The sequence below is a fragment of the Mytilus galloprovincialis genome, chromosome 3, assembly GCF_965363235.1.
Source record: "Mytilus galloprovincialis chromosome 3, xbMytGall1.hap1.1, whole genome shotgun sequence".
NCBI classification, from domain to species: Eukaryota; Metazoa; Mollusca; class Bivalvia; order Mytilida; family Mytilidae; genus Mytilus; species Mytilus galloprovincialis.
In genome coordinates, this window is record NC_134840.1 from 48,187,847 (window position 1) to 48,195,622 (window position 7,776).

The following is a 7,776-nucleotide window of genomic DNA, read 5'->3' on the forward strand; positions in this document are numbered from 1 at the left end:
TATAAAAAGTGTCCTAGTTCAGTGAAAATGTACGTCATACTTATTTCCTAAACAAATAAATAAACAAACATTAATTAACATACAACACTACCAAAGGCCAGAGACTCCTTACTTGTATGATTTTGTAAAAAAATGCATCTTTTTAAAACAGTCGAAAACAAAATTGTCTGTCCAATGGAAAAGTCGAAGCCCAAAAAAGATGAACAGTGCATTATAGAAACATAGAAGCTGGTTGCAAAAGTTGACAAGATCTATTTTATAACTTGAGTATGGCCTAATACTATTAACCTGAAATAAATATATTTATAGCAATTCCCTTGATACGAAAGATCTACATGTTGCCTTGGGCTTTTTTTTTCTTTTTTTTTTTGCTCTTTGGTTGGGTTTTTGTCTCAATGACAATTCAATTTTCATTCTTATCATAGATATAACTGCATGTTAAAATAAGAATATGAAGTGTGATAGGTAATCAGACACATTCTTTCAAGGGACCAACAGGCGTTATCAAGCTATAGGTCCCCGTATGGCCTTCGACCATTAGCAAAATACACACTTTATAGAATGAAAGCTCCAAGAGGTCTTGGGATGAAAAAAACAAACATAAAAGATGAGCGAGAAAAAAAAATAGGGATACCGCATGGAAATTGGAAAATGGTCCGCAACATTAATTTAGTCAACTCACTTAGTTGAAATTAAAGACCTGGCGAATTTTAGCCTTTTGCAATGGATGTGATGTATGTTTAAAAAAAAAATCATGGTTTGTTTGGACATTTTTATAAATCAAGTCTTGTTTTTAAATTATTTGCAAGTAAGTTTTAAGTCATGAACAAATAATCACTCACAGAAAGACGTCAAATCCATCAACAAAAGAAAAAAATTAATAGACGACCGACAACGCACAGAATATCATGTATGTGTTCCGGACCATATGAGTATTTGGACCATACGCATATATCATGACCATAAGGGTATACTAATATGGTCCAACCATACACGTATGGTCCAAATACTTATAAGGTCCGGAACATATTTTATTTGCGATCACAAATGCACGAAGACGTCCATTTCTATGTAAATTGTGTCGATTTTTTTATATAGATAAGATGAATGCGTTTCTGTTGCCAAGTGTTTTTCACAAGTATAGTAGCAGTATAGCAGAACGGTTTAAGTTTCCTATATACACCAAATGATACATTTTGCCAATACAATAACGTAAATGCATGCAAATTTCACAAGGTTTAATCCAAATAGCTTTCTTACTATCCAATGACTTTCAAGTACGAAAAAGACGGGGCAGAAGTATATTTTGTCTTTATGTTTCGTATTTGCACAACTTTTGAAAGTGGATTATGCATTCGTTCTAAAATAAAATTAGACCAGATAAAAGTTAAAAGATTACATAACTCGACAATCGCAATTGTTAAATCCGAAAAAGATAATCAATCAATACATGCATTCAGTAAGTCATTCTTTTTTCTGAAAGAACATGGCTTTGCGATATCTTATTATGAAAATTGATTGTCGAAACATAACAAAAACACAAGTAAAGGACGTTTAATTAATCAATATAAATCAAAATTAGTATTTCGAATTATTTTATATAGGCGTTGAGAACCTTTGGTGACCCCACGGTTTAAATGTTTATATTAAGGACGTCGTGAGCAATGGGCGTTATAGACGAACGTTCACCTAATCTGTCCCAGTCAATGGGATATTAAAGTGCGCCAATCAATGTCCATAGCCACACTGTTATGAATTCGATACTAATATATATATATATAACGTGACGATACCCAGATTGCACCTATTTAGCAAAAATAGCTTAACCCAATCTCGAGGAAACGCAAGTTAATTGTACTTTGAGTTCATAAACGAAAAAAATTCTTATTAAAAAGCTATTTTTGGTGTACGATTTGTTCCCTTACTTTTGAAATTGAGTCTGCCAGGCTTAGTTGATAAAGGGAAAAAAAGCTCCTACTCAGACTTTTTTAAACGTCACCAGTGTCTGAGCAGAAAGTTGATGAACCAGGGGTATGTCAAAGAATGGCTCGTCCTTTTTCTAAAAAAGTTCATCGGAAGGTACCAAGACCTTGATGATAAATATTCCGTATCAACTTCACATATACTACATGTTGGTCTTGATGTATAGATTCTGCGTACTGACATTGTTTTCATCTTAACTACATGTGCTATTGTTCTTTTATTTGTCTTTGTTCAATTATTAATATTACTTTTACTGTTTGGTCTGTTTTATGCGAAATCCATTTGACGTGGCTCGGTACTTATACTTCCCGTCAAAGGGTTTGTAGTATCTTTCATTTTTGCTGATATGTTTTGTATATGCGACATTTTGTGTTTCTTTGGTTATTATAATGTGATCCCGTCATTATGTTATTGTTCTATTATATGTCTTATGTTATTGTTCCATTATAAATTTGATAATACTTTGAACGACAACAACAAAATTACTCTTGTAAAATTCTAAAGATCTTCTAGATAATTTTAAATCTCTGTCTGTTTCTGAAGTTAATTCTAACATAACTTTTGATTTTTTAACCTTGCACACCACCATTCCCCATTTGAAATTAAAATTGTTCTGAATATACATTGAACGACACCATTTCTCACTATGTAACTTTTACATTTTCTGACGCCAAACACTGGAAACAATGAATGTGCTTTTTTTAATTTGAGAGATGCTTTTTGTGCTTTTTTGTAAATCTTCTTTTTTTTAGATTGTAACACAGTGATGACTGCTATAACCATATTCAAATTATTTTACCGATTGTGTCTGTTTTGTTCAAACATCGTTGTAAAATAACGTAATGTGATGCGACTGTCATACAAGTGAGAGGTTTAGTGCTATAAAACTAGTTTCAATCCACCATTTCCTACATTTGAAATGCCTGTACCAAGTCAGAAATATGACAGTTGTTGTCCATTCGTATGATGTGTTTTATATTTAATTTTGCCATTCGATTAGGAACTTTCCGTTTTGAATTTTCCTCGGAGTTCAGTATTTTTGTGATTTTACTTTCTCTAAGTTGATATAATATTCGAGAGGTTGCATTTATAATGATAATTTCCTTTACCCACAAGATTGATAACAATGAATAATTTTCTATCTGCATATGGAGTATATATCAATAAGTTGATACCATAAACGAGCGGTTGCATTTATTATTGTGATATGATTATTATCACAATGAGACTATCAAATTAAAAGTTCCAAGTAGTGAACTTCAAATTTTTTTTCGAAAAAAACTACTGACGATATCATGAGTTAGTTGACCGTTGTGGAATATCTGTTTCACATATGACGACGCATATATTCCAATTGTTTTCCAACAATTACTTCCTCTTTTCCCTGATTTGACCTACAGAATAAGGCTGTCACAAGGTTTCTACGTCCATGAGCAATACGCCGGGAGGACCTCATTAATGCCGTATAACTTGTGTCCAATCCCTTTTGTTACTTTTGCAAATAAAACGGGTGTCACATTCGGAGCAGGATTTTTCAACCCTTCTGAGGTACTTGAAATTAACCACAGGGTTCGTGTCGCTAAGTCTTTAGTTTTTATTAGTTTTTTTGTATACTGTTGTTTATCTTTTGGTACTTCGTATTTGCTATTATCTTTGTCTTGTAAGTGTTATGTCAATAACATCCCGTTCTTTTTCTTTAATAATTCATCGGAAGATACCAAGACATTGTCGGAAAATATTGCGTATCAGCTACACAAGTAAGCTGTACAAAGTTAGGAATATGACAGTTGTTGTCCATTCGTTTGATGTGTTTAATCAATTGGTTTTGCCATTCGATTATGGACTTTCCGTTTTGAATTTTCCTCGGAGTTCAATATTTTTGTTATTTTACTTTATACGATGGTTTTGACGTATATATTCTAGGTACTGACGATCATCTAATGACGTGTTAAAAAGTCTTTTGTTTGCCTTAATCAATCATTGCTTTTTACTTTTTTGTCTTCTTTTGGAGATATCAATTTGACGTGTTCGAAACTTGTATATCCCGTCGATGTTTTTTTGTGTTATATGGTATTTTTTTGTATTCTTTTTTTTGATTTTGCTAATGTGCTTTGTCTGTATGCCATTTTATTTTCCTTTGTTGACATATTTGTTTGTTTAATAGTTGCTTTTAAAAAATTATAACACAATGTTGCCTGTACTCCTATTTTTCGACATGTTTACCTGTTATGTCTTTTTGTTTTGTTCAGACATTGTTGTTATCTCAGATGGTGACATTTAAACAAAATACATATATGGTTTGGCTATATCTGGCCACAGCTTTTATTCATAATATGATAGATTCATATGATATATAATATATATATAACGTGACGGTACCCAAATTGCACCTATTTAGCAAAAATAGCAGCGGAAATCTTACAAGATTTCCTAGAGACTAAACAATTTGTATTTTTATGATTTGACACTATGCACGTCTTTCAACATAGGTAAAATGATTTATATATACACAAAATGTTCACAGTGTTTATCAACAGATGAAGTGTTTACTGAAAAGCAAAATGTACGGAAACGTCGCCATGCGACGTCATCAAAACGTCACCTTTTTAAAATTAGCAAATACAAATATGTTACAAGTATCCATTTTTAAAAAAAATGAAGAGTAATCTTAGAAGCTCTGATTCCTTCCACGGATTTGGCTATATTTTTTGGACCTTTTGGATTATAGCTCTTCATCTTTTATATAAGCTTTGGATTTCAAATATTTTGGCCACGAGCATCACTGAAGAGACATGTATTGTCGAAATGCGCATCTGGTGCAAGAAAATTAGTACCGTTAATTTTATTAGACTAATATCCAATTTTTAAATTATTTGAAGAAATTAAACATAAGCTCTGTTGTTTGACTTATGACAATGCATGCAAATTTAGGCATGGATGCAATTTGGGTACTCCTCATTACAGAATCATTGATGGTTTGGAGGTCAGTTCAGACCAATTTTTCTATGATTCCATATGGATTCAAATTTAAATTGGTGAAACCATATCGTAAATAATGATACATCTACAAAATAAACACATAATGAAAACTTTTGTCTGAAGCATAAATAATCGTAGGTTAAAAAATTGTCAAAATAGGTGCAATGTGGGTACCCTCACGTTATATAGATAGATAGACCATAGATGTATATGTATATGAAGATAGATATATGGTCGGTTACCCGAAGATAATATAGCAACCAGATAGATAGATAAATAGATAGATATATATGAAAATGTAAACATGCACCATGGTATACACTGTTGCTTTTAATTTAGAAAACACTGTGAAATACACAAGTGTAGTCTGTTTTATCCAAAAACCTAAAATTTCATAGTTAACATTATGATTCCATGCAGCGAATTCTGTCATTTACTGGGAATCTATTTATGATGCTCAAAGTTCAAATAAAAGTCACTTTTCTCAACAGCAAACAAGTTAGTGGGAGGGCGAGTTTTCAATTTTACCGCTTACGAAATTTAAACAGCTTGCTTGCTGCGATGAAATTCTAAAAAGGACTTAATTACGTCACAGAATATAAGGTCTCTCATGTTAGTTAAATCTAAAACATGGAACACAATCCGTCAGTGGCCCCGGTGATAACTGAATTTAAGTCTATTTTCTTAAATTCCATTAATATACCGGTAATAGAATTATGCAACTGCCATACAAGAGGGTTTGGATGGGGTTAAATGATTAAAGAATAATTCCATTAAAAAATGAAGATAATAAAATTGAGAATGGAAATGGGGAATGTGCCAAAGAGACAACAACCCGACCATAGAAAAAAACAACAGCAGAAGGTCACCTACAGGTCTTCAATGTAGCGAGAAATTCCCGCACCCGGAGGCGTCCTTCAGCTGGCCCCTAAACAAAAATATACTAGTTCAGTGATAATGAACGCCATACTAATTTTCAAATTGTACACAAGAAACTAAAATTAAAATAATACAAGACTAACAAAGGCCAGAGGCTCCTGACTTGGGACAGGCTCAAAAATGTGGCGGGGTTAAACATGTTTGTGAGATCTCAACCCTCCCCCTATACAGAAATGTAGAAAAGTAAACGCATAACAATACGCACATTAAAATTCAGTCCAAGAGAAGTCCGAGTCTGATGTCAGAAGATGTAATCAAAGAAAATAAACAAAATGACAATAATACATAAATAACAACAGACTACTAGCAGTTAACTGACATGCCAGCTCCAGACTTCAAATAAACTGACTGAAAGATTATGATTTCATCATATGAACATCAGACACAACCCTTCCCGTTAGGGGTTTAGTATCATACCATCATAACGTATATGAGAAGAACATAACCCGTGTCATGTCAACAACTGGTTTTTGAATAAATGTGTTAGTTCCGATGCAAAGACCCTATAAGTGAATCAATATTAACGCCAAAATATGCAATCTGTAATGACCTGACAACAGTATTGTACCTATATCCCTTCTTAATAAGTCTATTCAAAGGTTTTGTTAGTTTTTGAGGTGAATACTGACACCTTTGTGCTTTATAAAGAATGTTTCCATAAAAATTGGATGTGAAATACCTGAACGTATAAGAAGTCTGCATGTTGAGCTATATTTACGAATGATGTCCTTATACCGATGATAAAATTTAGTAAATGTTTTGACTAGTTTGTGATATCGAAAACCCTGGTGTAATAATTTTTCAGTAATACATAAATTTCTCTCGTTAAAATCTAAAACATTGTTACATACACGAGCGAATCGTACAAGTTGAGATATATAAACACCGTAAGATGGTGACAAGGGAACGTCACCATCTAAAAATGGATAATTAACGATAGGAAATGAAAAATCATCTCTTTTATCATAAATTTTAGTATTCAGCTTTCCGTTAGTGATATAGATATCACGATCGAGGAAAGGACAGTGGCCATTGTTAGTATTAGCTTTATTTAAAGTAAGTTCAGCAGGATAAATTTCTTTAATTTACATATAAGTCGTCATTATTGAGAACCAAAATATCATCCAAATATCTAAAAGTATTATTAAATTTGTTTATCAGATGTTGTTTTGATGGGTCTTTGCTTACTTTTTTCATCAATTGTAACTCATAGCAATACAAAAACAGGTCCGCAATAAATGGTGCACAGTTAGTCCCCATTGGAATTCCGATAATCTGACGATATACGGAATTTCCAAAGCGAACAAAAATGTTATCTAGTAAAAAATCAAGGGCATATATAGTATCAAAGCATGTCTAATTGACATAGTTGTTTTGTTTATTGCTACTAAAAAATGACCTAAAAGAGTTTGAACATATATATTCACATTCTGACTTTTTAAATGCCCATTTAATTAGGTGTGTGAATTTTTTCTTAATGAGAATGTGAGGCAATGTGGTATACAGGGTAGAAAAATCAAAACTTTGAACAGATTCAAAATCACCAATATAAGCATGCAATTTATCAAGTACTTCCAACGAGTTCTTGACACTCCAAAAGTAATTAATTCCACTATTTTCGAAGGCCTTATTTGAACAATTTATTATCAGATTTTTAATTGTACCAAGTGTGCTGGTAAGAAGAATAGACAATTTAGTAGTGGAGCAATGGCTTGAAGACGAAATAAATCTATATTTGTAAGGTGTTTTGTGTAGCTTCGGAAGCCAGTACATAGTTGGGACTTTCATTGTATTTGGCTCTGCTTGTAAAGCGGTAGCTAAAAGTTTATGTTTGTTACAGATGTCGTTTTCTGGAAATGGAGTCAGTTGGAATGT